The following is a 12,248-nucleotide window of genomic DNA, read 5'->3' as shown; positions in this document are numbered from 1 at the left end:
TTGAAGAAATAAAGAAGAATATATTTTGAAACTACTTTATTGGAAAATCAGTATTTTTGATTGGACTTTATTGACTTTTTTACCTAGAATTGCTCAGGTTGAGAACTGTTGAGAACCCTAATCTAAATAATTTTGCAAGGTTTATGTCTTGAGGTGGGGAGGTAGAACGGATATGCCTGGGTGTGTGGCTGAAGCAGAAGGCCTCGGCGATGCCAGGCCAGGCCTTGTTACTCTGCAAAAGCCCTAATGCCTTCCTATTACCAGCAATGGTCAATATCAAGCTCAAGTAGGAGTAGGGCTCAAGATTACTTATATATATATAAATGTATTTATTGGTATTTGAAAGCCACAACATATTCCATATGGTTACATAGCCATTGTTACAGTGTGTCATTAACAACTAAAACAGTCATAACAATTGGGCGTGGGAAATGTTAACATCCTTTGTACTGGGTCCCAGCCATCACTGCATTCAAGGTTATAGGGCACCTGATAAAGCTCAGTAACATGGGCATGCATTACATACAACATCCAATCAACGGTACAGACAATGCAGGTGATCTTGACGGCTACAAATTTCACCCATTTCTAGAGCACAGGATGACTACAAATTATGCAATGGGCAGCACTACAGGATTGGTTGGGCTTGTTGGCAAATATCCCTTAAGGGGGTGTTGTACATGTACATGTAAATGTACAGGAATGTACAGGAATGTACAGGAATTTATATAGCGCAAATCACCAAGCGGTTTCTAAGCGCTTGCTTAGGGAACCCGTCCTGGTATTCCCCTGTGAGATAACCCCGGCAGGGTATCCGCAAGGTGAAAGCCAGGCATCCCGCCGCGAGGGACCGTTGTGGAGATTAAGCAAGCTATTGCCCAGAGTCGCAGAGTGTGAACCTGTGAATCGAGTAGGCACCGGAGCGAGAATTGTCGAGTCCATGGACATTTTAGGACTCAAGACCCCGCCGAGCCGGGAATTGAACCCTGGTCCCGGGCTGACCTCTGCTTCAAGGTCTGCCTCCTCTAACCAGTGAGCCACACTTCTGTTGGCAGGGTGGCGGTGGTTGACTCTCTCCATCTGACGTAGTCTAGAAATGGAGCCCAAATATCTTGGGGTCTATAGGTGAGGGGCACAAGTTCCCAGAATGTGGACAGTTGTTTCTGACAGATTGCAGCATCTTTGATCCAGAAGTCAATGGATTGGCACATGTGTTTTCCCCGGTGCATTGCTTTTTAGCACTTGGCCAGCAACAACAACATTGCGACTAGCTGGCAGTCAGCAGGGGGGTTCTTTCACATACCCTAGGAGGCCTACTAGTTGTGTGTGGTCAATGTCCACTCCTGTAATAACTCACACTATGTCAAACACTTTGACCCAGTATCTCGTTATCAGTGGGCATGCCAAGTGAAGAAAGGCGGCATCTGGCAACTTAGACTTCCAATTTTTATTATCTTCCCATAGAACCATATCAAAGAGTTGCAGAGGTGTTCCATACAGTTGGTGTAGGAACTTGAAGTGGATAAACCATAATCTGTAGTTGAAGGGACAGAAACTCCAATTGACCCCAACAGTAGAGCCATTGTTCAGCTGTGACTGGGGACATGAGATCGGAGTTCCAGGCATCCAATGCCAGTGGGTGAATTATTGGGTTCGCTCATTGTGTGGCAGTGTATAGTCAGGTGATTACTTTACATGGTGATGCTTCCATCAATAAATGTTCCAGTGCAGCAAGGTTGGGGTCGGAAATGTACTATGCAATTTATGGCAAGTGGCCCGCAATTGGTAGTAGTGTAGAGTGTCAGACAAATTCAGGGGGTCCTCGTCTCCTGGCTGGGGGGGGCATACATTTGTCATCTGGGTAGAGGTCTGCAAAATTCGTGATGTGAAGGTTATTTGCCTGTCTTATTGCACCCCTATATTGTAACATGGGAAAGTGGGAATTTTTTGCAAGTGGGATGGATGGGGTGTATAAACTGGAGAGGCCCGCTCACTTTCTTAATCCATTCCATGCCCACCTCCAAGTCTCCACCATATTTACCTCTTTGTTTGGATGTTTCTATTTCTGGTACAGTGCAGTGGAAAAGCTGGAGTGGGGCAGCACTGTCTCGTTCTATAGCAATGTGGGGTTGGAATGGGGTATATCCAATGGTGTAGAAATTGGGCTTGTGCACAATACGCATACAGGTTGAAATCTGGTGCTCCCAGCCCTCCATGGCAAAGAGGTAGTGTCAAAACTTCCCAGCTATTCTAAGTTGCTTTCAAGCCAAGACCAAGGTGATCTTGTTGGATCAGAGTCGCGGCCGAGGTCAAGGGTACGGGCAAATTTACAAACAGATATAACAGCTTTGGCAGGATAATCATTTTTGCAATTGCTATACGAATGACAATCGAGATAGGCAGTTTTGTCCTGATAGGTACTCTCTTCTCTATCCATTTTATCACACAGCCTTAGTTTTTCTCCCATAATTTTTACATGTCTCTGCTGGCTCAGAGGCCCAGGTATTTAACTGGGCCGTTGACCCACTGTAGTAAGTAGTCCAACGTAAATGGCTGTATAGTGTCAGTGAGGAAAAGCAATACGGACTTGGACAAGTTGATCAGGATCCCCGACAATATACCAAATTTTAACAGGTTGCGTATCATGAGGTTTAAATTGTCTTTTGGATTGCTAAAGTATAGTGTTATGTCGTCTGCATATAGGGATGTCACCAGTGCCCTGGTCGCAAATCCTAAGCTTCGGTGCACATGGTGCTGGCGAAGTCTTACGGCAAGAGATTCCATTGCTATAACAAATAACAGAGGTGGCAAATGGAACCCCTGTTGTGTGCCATGGGAATTTATGATCCATGCCTTGGGGCCTGTGTACAGCAGTCGTATTTGCCGTATGCAAAAATTCAAACAAAGGTTGGCAGTAGAGGAAAAATGCACATTACAGTGAACTATATAGCTCAATTCAAGTATGTAACGGCAAAAAAGTGCTCAAGGTGAGAATACAACCACTGCCAGCCATTGTGAAATGAATAGACAAAGTCCACCCTGAAAACAAAGTACCAATTTCAAACCTGAGCAATAATTGAGAATATAAATGTTCATGTTAATCAAAAACTCTCCAGTAGTATTGAGTTCCTTTTCTTCCCTTCATTTTTCTATTTTGATGGTATCTTGTGAGTGTACAGTTCTTATTTGGATATTCTCCAACCACAGGGTAACCAAAATAATTCTTGCCACAGTTCTTATTTGGAAATTCCTCAGCCACAGGGTAACCAAAAGAATTCTTGCCAACATGTGTTTCGCCAGGCAAGTACGCCAATTGACTTCATCAGGGCAAAAAATATATATTTATTGTAAAGAAAGGCAAATAAGAAGATGAATCCATGAACCTTACGTCCAGGCTAAACAAATTCCTTAAAGACCAGCACCGAATGTAAGGTTTAGGTATTCCCAAGCGCGTGTGTGTTACAATATTGAGATGAAAAGGTATGTACATATGAATCCAAACACTGCTTCACAATATATGCGGGCCAAGTGAGATATGACCTAAGTACGATATCCAAAATCCCGGTCGAGGTACACCGAGTTCTGACCTTAGTGAAACGAAGCGGCGACCAGCAGTGCGTGTCCTGCATCGGCGTCAGAAATTATTTGCCTATGCATTGTGTTCTGAGCCCAATACGGGCAAATAGTGCAAACAGATATGGCCACTCCAAGGTTTCAAATGCCTTGGTGGTGTCCAGAAGGGCGCGAATGCAGACACCTGAGGGTGCAAGAAGTGGAGCACTACAAAAAGTGTGCGTAGGTTGTGAGAGTTTGAACTACCTGGGATAAAGCCGGATTGGTCAGCCGGATTATTAGAGGTAAAAGAAGCTGTAGTCGAGAGGCCAGCAACTTTGTGTATATTTTATTATCCACATTTATCAAGGATAATGGGCGATATGAGTTGCATTTGTTTTCAGGCTTGCCAGGCTTGAGTAATGTAATTATTAATGCCTGCCGCATAGATGGTGGGAGAGTACCGTTCTCAAGGGTCTCTTGGTAGACTTTAAGCAAATGCTGCACCAGTAGCAGACAATATGCGTTATAAAAGGAGGCTATAAGACCGTCTGACCCTTGGGTCTTATCGCCTGGCATACTTTGGATCACTTGAAAAGTATCGTCCTCGGTAAATGGGATGTCCAGATATTCTCTGTGTGCCCATTCTAACCAGACCAGCCGCATTGTATTCCAATAGTCATTTAGTATGTTTGTTTTGTGGGAGGAGCAACAAGTGTACAGTTTTGCATAGAAATCCGGGATTAAATCTGGAGTATGGCCAGATCATGTATCGGATTAGAGTCCTCGTCTTGTAGTTCTGTAATATAAGTGGAAGTCGGGGGTTTAGTATAGATCTGTATGTATCTCTCGGGCCTGAATGAACCTACCCAAGAAGTGTGTTTCTCTTTCTGCCTCTTCAATGAAGGCTGGTATCTTTTCTCTTAGGGTGGTGAGAAGGTTGGGTTCATTAGTCTAATAGTATGTGGTTTCCGTTTTCTGTAATTCTTCCTCAATGTTGCCTAGTGTGCCTCTTATGTTTTTTAGGACACCTGCTTGTTTGGCTATACAGGCCCCCCTGATCACCACCTTGAATGCCTCGCAGAGAGTTGCCAGGGACTGTACTGAGTGTGCATTAGTTATGAAGTAGTCAAGTATTTATTTGTGGATTTCTTCTTTAAAGATCATATCTACTAGTGCCTCCCGGGCCAGTCACCACATAAATGTTCTCGGGTTCCCTAGGGAAGCAATAATCTGAGCAATACTGGTGCATGATCTGGCAGCGTGGGTGGCATGTGTTTGATTTCCATAGTCCAAGATGCTCGATGGTGCCACACTCTCTTGCCAGGCGCAGGCTAACATCACGGTATCTGTAATTTAGTATTCATGCAGTAATGGACCGAGGGGTGGATCCGACTGGGGGCTTAGGGCCAGGGATCGGCGGGCTCCCTCTGCTTTTAACATGGTGGATAGAACTGTGTCAAACAAGTTTCCACAAATGTTTCTATTGTAGATATAGTGGTGGTTTCAGGCAATCCTGTAATGCACAGGTTATCGTAGCTGGAGCGGACTTCGAGGTCTTCATTCTTGGCCCTTATAACTGACAGAACTTTCTCCATCTGTAGCATCTGTTCCTTCATTTCGACCTGATATTCCTGTGCGTCTGATGCTATATTTAACAAGTGCATCCAGCCTGGATCCATGTACATCAACTCTTTTTCTTACTTGGTCCAGACGGGCAGTCAAGGCATCCAATTTCCCATCTATGGTCTTGAGACTGGACTGCACCTCCAGTAGTATAGTGTGGAGGTCTATATCTGACTGCACATATTTATCCCTAGAAGATGCATCAGTGTCCAGCACCTCTTCGGTGTCCGTGTGCCAGGTCTGCCTTTTATTTTCAAAGCTGAATTTTGATTGTTTAGTGTCTGTTTTACCCATCTTATGAAGCTGCAGTTGAATGAACAGCAGCCACAATCGTGTTGTGTGCAATGACTCTGGTGGGTCACGATATTAACAGCCGCCGGCACCGGGCAGCAATGGCTCTACTCTGGTCAGTCAGCTCTCCAAGATCAGGCTGGAGCATTCAGTGCATACCATCCACCCCTCACCTCTTGTAGGATGTGAGATGCAATTCACTTGCAGCCAGAAGCTAAGGCACATGATGCGCCTCTGGCCAGGCCGACCTTTGCCGCCCGGGTGGGTATACAGGCCCCTGCAGCTCGCTCAGCACATGTAGTCGATCAGGACAGAAGTTCCAATGCATTTATTTATGGTCTGACAGATTGTCCATGTGCACTAGTAGGGCAGGCATGAACGTATTACCGGCGTCCTTTCCGACATATTAGGAGCCACTTCTCCCGGTACCATGTTCATTGGCCTCCGTTATCTGTCTCATGACCAGAGGGTCTGGCGGCACCTACAGTTCTCACTTCATGCTTCTTGGCCTGCTTGTGGTTTTCCCTGGTGCAGCCCAATCCACCGCACTATCTCAGTTCCTTCGACACGCGGTTCAGACAAGCCTGGCACCAGCTACGGTCTACAGGCCGCGCCGCTGCAGCGATGCCTAACACAGCAGCTGCAGCGCTAACTGTACTGTTAACTCTGAGTCGGGGTGGAATGGTTCACAGCTCACCTCTCCGTCCTGCTCATATGGCCGGTCTCCTCTCTGCAATCTCCAGATGCATGCATGCACATGGCGCAGGCAGCCTTTCCGCAAGCCGCAGGGACTCCGAGGCACACCCAGCTCCAGTAGTTGGTACCTGGCGGGGCTCACATTGAATCTCACTCACTTCTCGCTGAGGCCCGTTAGGCCTACCTTCTGCGTCTCGGACCCAGCTCTCTGGCAGCTCTCCTGGTACAGTTCCACTGTTCTGACACCAGGAACAGCACTGTACAGCACACATGCAAGTTAGAAAATGCATTAAAGCATGTTTTTTGTACTGGAAGGGTCCCTTTGCCGTACAAAAACGATGCTTGACAGAATGCAGCCACCCTTGCAAGGGTGGTATGCATTGCCGAAGCCTGGAGTGTGCCAGCAAAGGGAGAGATTAAAACAGGTGTGGAGATGCTGATATTGAAATGAAATATATTTCAATGTTTAGGTTCCAGGTGCTATCTGTATTTTTAGGCATATTACAGCATTGATGGAGGTCAGATTGGAAGCTCTCCATGAGTTATAAGGAGAACACTGAATCTAATGTATTCATATTATCAGGGTCACATGGGAAATCTGACTATATTGTCTTTCCTTAGTGATTGTCTGAATCTTCAAACCTCCCATCAGCTCACTTCTTTGAGCCAGCACATTGCTACAAAAGTCTACCCACATCTTATTGAGTAGACTGCCCCGCATTTCCTTTACACACAGCAAGTTTTTTAATTTACCCCCACGTTGCTTCACCTGCATCATTTTATTTTCCTCCTTCTCCAGCTTCAATTTTGTCAGCTCTAGCTTGAGCTTCCTTTCCTCCCTCCAACCCTCTGAGGTAAGGCTGCTGGAAGACACACTGCTCTATGCATGGGAAGGGTTTCCAACCCTGAGAGTAGGTTGCCCCTCTCCTCAACAGGCTGCATTCCAAGACCCTCTGTAGTGCATACTCTGATCTGATTCCTCATCCTCCTCTCCCTCCTCCTCATCTGTTGATGACTTGAGGGCCTCTGCCCAAACCCTCATGGTCTTCTCGAGCTCTACCTTACTGATGCTCCTTTTAGTCGGCAGCCCCCTCTCCTGGCAAAACTCCTTGAGCTGTGCCACAGTGTAGCTCTGTAGGTTGGCAAGCTCAAACTTCATCTTCGCAAGTGGGGCCACAGGCACCAACAACCAGGTAGACTAGCAATAAATACAAAATAAAAATAGGACAATCAGGGAAATTTAAAACTTTAACTGGTCTTAGATGTGGGTCGGCAGTGTACTACAAATTACTGAATGACACTCCACAAACACAAGTCCCAATGCTCATTGCTGATCACCAATGTTAGAATTTGGTTTACTAGTTGACTGGAGTGTGAGCCCTGGTCAAGCAGCAACCACAATCCTAGTCAGGGTAAGGCACAAGCAAACCCTAAATTAACCTGTGTTCAACCCCCTTGTAGCTTGGCATAGAGCAGTCAGGCTTAACTTAAAGACAAAGTGTAAAGTAAAACAGTGAAAACACCACACAAAAATATCTTATACCAGGTTAGAAAAATAAAGCAACATTTATTAAATAAACGAAGACCAAAATCACAGAAACCCAATCAGTACAACCGGAGATATGACATTCTAAAAACTAATCTAAAAAATAGTGCCAAAACCATGAAGCGCCAACCGCAGCTATCTGGTCACTCTGGGCCAGGTCACAGTTAAAAGTTCAGGCTGACCATGATGGAGCGCATGTCGGATACACTCCTAGATTAGTCCTGCTGAAGTTTTTCCTTTTCAAGCTTTGTGCCAAGAGTCCCATTCTTATTGGAGAGGATTGCTGGGAGCAAGAACCGCATCATGGGCTGTGGTCAGCATGGCCGGGCATCGCGGATGGATTGGCTGGAGTTTCATGTTGGCGGTACTCCACTGCGACCAATGCTTGCCTTGTTAAGAGACGGGTTGTTGGTGGCTTGTGCTGATTTTTTAAGCGAGCGGTGCAGTCAGGCTCAAATTAGCCCATTTGCGGTCGTGAAGAGCTCAAAAGCTTGTTTCAAAGAGCCCATGACCCGCACCAAGGGGCCAGGACTGTAGAGGCACCACTTGGGGGTCGGGAACTCACTATTAATGGGTCCAGTAGCTGGTTTGGGAGCTTTTTGTGTCCCTGAGGCTCAGATCAAAAGGTCTAGCCCTTTGACTCTGGTGTCCTGGGTTCAAGATGAAGCTGCAAGTCCAGTTCTTCTTCAACAGGCAGGGGGGCAGCAGGATAGCAGGGCAGCAGTTCCTTTAGACCATCAATTCAGCAGAGTGGTAGTCCTTGTAGAAGCACGGCAGTCTTTCTTCCTGGCAGTGTATCCATAGGTCCAAAAACTGAAATGTTTGTGTCTGTGGTCCTTCTTTTATACACAGTTGTGCCTTTGAAGTGGTTAGAAACTTCTAGAGGAGTGCCCTCCCTGTCCTGTTGCTAGACTAACTACAGGGTGTATTCCGCTCTTTGTGCGCAGGCAGGACACAGCCTATTTAAGTGCAAGTTGGCCTGTGCCCAGTTCCTCCCATCCTGCTATTAATGGTCCATCCAGTCAGACCCAAGCCTACATTGTGTGTGAATGTCCAGGAAGAATACATAAAGCCCAGCTATCACCCACACTCAATCATGTGACCCAGAGACAGGTTGCAAGCACTGAATTACTAAGGCAGGTAAACGCCAACTTTCTAAAAGCTGTATTAGCAGAAATGTAATTTAAAATCCGACTTCACCATAAGTAAGGATTTTTAATTATGATTTCAGAGGCACCAAATATGAATTGTTCATCTTTTATACTAAAATCTAATAAGGCAATTCCAACGTTATCCCACAGGAAAGGTAGGCCTTGCAGTAGTGAAAAACGAATCTAAGAGGTTTTCACTACCAGGACATGTAAAACTTAAAAGTACATGTCCTACAATTTAAATATGGTACACCCTGCCCTCTGGGCTGTCCAGGGCTTACCGCAGGGGTGACTTAAAGGTATTAAAAAGAAGGTTTGGCCCTGGCAAAAGGTTTATTTTGCCAGGTTGACATGGCAGTTTAAACTGTGAAACGCCAAGCCTGAGACATGTTTAGTGTGCTACTTAAGTGGGTGGCACAACCAGTGCTGCAGACCCACTAAAAGCATTTATTTTACAGGCCGTAGGCACATGTAGTGCCACTTTACTAAGGACTGAAAAGTAGATTAAAATATGCCTATGGGGTATAAGCCAATGTTATGCTATTTTATGGAAAGAGCGCAAGCACTTTAGAATAGGTTAGCAGTGGTAAAGTGTGCATAGTCATAAGGCCAGCAAAAATGGACCTCTGGAAAAACAGAAGCTCTGAAGGCAAAAAGTTAGAAAGTAAACCATGCCAAAGATGCCAGGTCTATTATACACATTTTTGCTATTCCTCATCTCCGAGGATAGTGTTACAACTTGGTGCAACTCTACACGTTTTTGCTATTCCCCATGTCTTAGAGTAGAGTTACACCTAGGTATACCCTTACATGCATTCATCCCCTCAAATCAGGGATAGGAGCCTCCTACAAGAGGGCTGACGAGTGTAAAGTTATTACTAGTAACATTGCACACTTAGGTGGAGATCTCAAGCACTGTGGTGGAGATCTCCCTACGGGAAAGTATATGGAAAATTATTGAACTTTATTAGTTTTTTTATTAAAAATATATAATGCAAAACATAAACAGAAATTAACCTTAATTTTTTATTTTTAAACTGCAATATAAACTAGAATTTTTAAACCAGCATATAAACTTGTCAAAGTAATTGTGTATTGATCATTTTTAAACAGCAATTTTAAGAAAGTCCCATCTCCACTAACAATTTTATTTTTCTCTAATATGTAATACATTTTTGTACAAATAAAAAATAATAATTATATAAAGTCTTCAACAATAAAAACGGCATATATAATATACGTGTGAAAAATATAATTCATTTAACATTAGTTCTCATGAGGTGTTATTTATTTCTATGCCTCCGTTTTTCTATGGGAGTTTGTTGCAGTACCCGGCAAAGGTTTGTGAACACCATGTTTAGTACATTATTAATACTACTGTAGCACTAATTTACATACTACAAATGAAGTTTGTAAATAGGCCTCCACAAACATGATGTGGGCAAGAGCAGGACAAATACATTTTCTCAGCTCTGATGTTTGCATAGAAAAGAATAGAATAAATAGTATTTACTCCACACTTAAGATTTGTACTCCCGTTGAAAAATATTGCAAAATCATTTTGCTCTATTTTTTAAAACTATAAATCAATGTGGAAAGGATCACTGGCCCTGCATAACCAAGGTCTGCAGGTGGATCGGTAGGTGTCTCCCAAATAAAAGACCCTCATACACGTGTTTTTTCAGAGTCGTGTAGCGGTATATGATGTGTCCCCGATTCTTGTAACACGTGTCCGTGCGTAATCCTTGGGTCAGTTTTTGTTTGCACTCTCCGCCAGGAGGTTGTACCATTGGTTAAAACAGTAGTGATGGTGAATAGGTGAAATAGTGGTATAAAGGTGTTCTAAAATACCCGGACAGCCAGAGGTTCAACTTTAATATTTCTGGATTCGGGTAGAAGATTAAGGCGTGTCGCTATGGAATTATTTAGGAATTCTAGCGCACTAAACTTGTGAGGTAAAAAGTGGTCGACATGTTTCAGCCTTATCTGCCTGTTGGTTGCCCTTGGTGACCCGGAATCTGATTCCGGGTCACCAAGGGCAGAGACAGCACAAGCTGCTAGATGGGTGTTTGAAGGCTAGAGTGAAGCCTCCCCCTAACTGCCTTGGTTCCTGAGGAGACAAGTCTTACATAATGTAGAGGTACAATGTGACCTACTACCACAAAACGAATCAGGTTACAAATTTACCTTTTTCTTTTCTTTTTTTCACTTAATCACTTTATGGTCCTGAAGAAAGCCGACTGACACGTGTTACAAGAAGCGGGGACACATCATATACCGCTACACGACTCTGAAAAAACACGTGTATGAGGGTCTTTTATTTGGGAGACACCTACCGATCCACCTGCAGACCTTGGTTATGCAGGACCAGTGATCCTTTCCACATTGATTTATAATTATTGAAAGGAGATTGAAAAGATCTCTACTCTCTCTTCCTCCACCAATTGATGATACGCCCTATTTTTTAAAACTTCATTCACAGACTTCTATTTATTTGCTTACATTTCCATACATATTTAAAATGGTTATTTAGTGTTGTATACGATTCAGAAAGGCTGCAAAAACAACTCCAAATTTTAAATGATTTATGCTCTTTTGCCTTGTATGGAGTAAGCTATCCAAATAGAAACACAAGCCTCACCAATACATTGGTGAGGTGACAAGGTAATAACAGGCAAGATGTACGAAATTGCGTGTTTGCGATTTCCTAATAGCGGATTTTAGCAATTCGCTATTAGAAAATCACAAACTGTGATGTACATTAGTGTGTTTGACACTCTCTTAGCGATTTGCAGTGGATTGCAAATGGACCTGCCTGATCAATATTCATGAGGCAGTTTGCAATTTGCGAACCATTGTTAATGGCAACAATCACAGGGATGGCTGCCTGCTGGGGTCAGCAGATCACCATGTCTGTGATTGCTTTTTAAATAAAGCATTTTTTTCTGTATTGCAGCCCCTGTCTGTGGAACCACTGCCTGCTCTTAAAAAATGTTGGCACCCACCTTCAGAAAGAGGAAGAGGTCTCTTGGGGACCATTCCCATTTGTGAACTGGTTACCACCAAGTTGAAGTTGGTAGTAACTAAGAATGTGTTGCCACCGCATCCCTGGTCTCAAAACATTTCTACATACCAGGGCAACTCGTTATTAGGAAGCAATGCCCTTAACACACCCCTTCCTAATAGCGACTCACAAACCCTATTTTGCAAGTTAGTAATAAGTTAATGTCTAGGAAGAATACATAAAGCCAAGCTATCACCCACACTCAATCATGTGACCCAGAGACAGGTTGCAGGCACTGAATTACTAAGGCAGGTAAACGCCAATTAATAGTAAGACAGTCCCCTTTTTCCAGCCACTTTCCTTTGTCAATTCAACGTTTAGT

This window comes from Lissotriton helveticus, chromosome 10 (genome assembly GCF_964261635.1).
Source record: "Lissotriton helveticus chromosome 10, aLisHel1.1, whole genome shotgun sequence".
Classification (NCBI taxonomy): Eukaryota; Metazoa; Chordata; class Amphibia; order Caudata; family Salamandridae; genus Lissotriton; species Lissotriton helveticus.
This window is presented reverse-complemented; position numbering follows the sequence as displayed.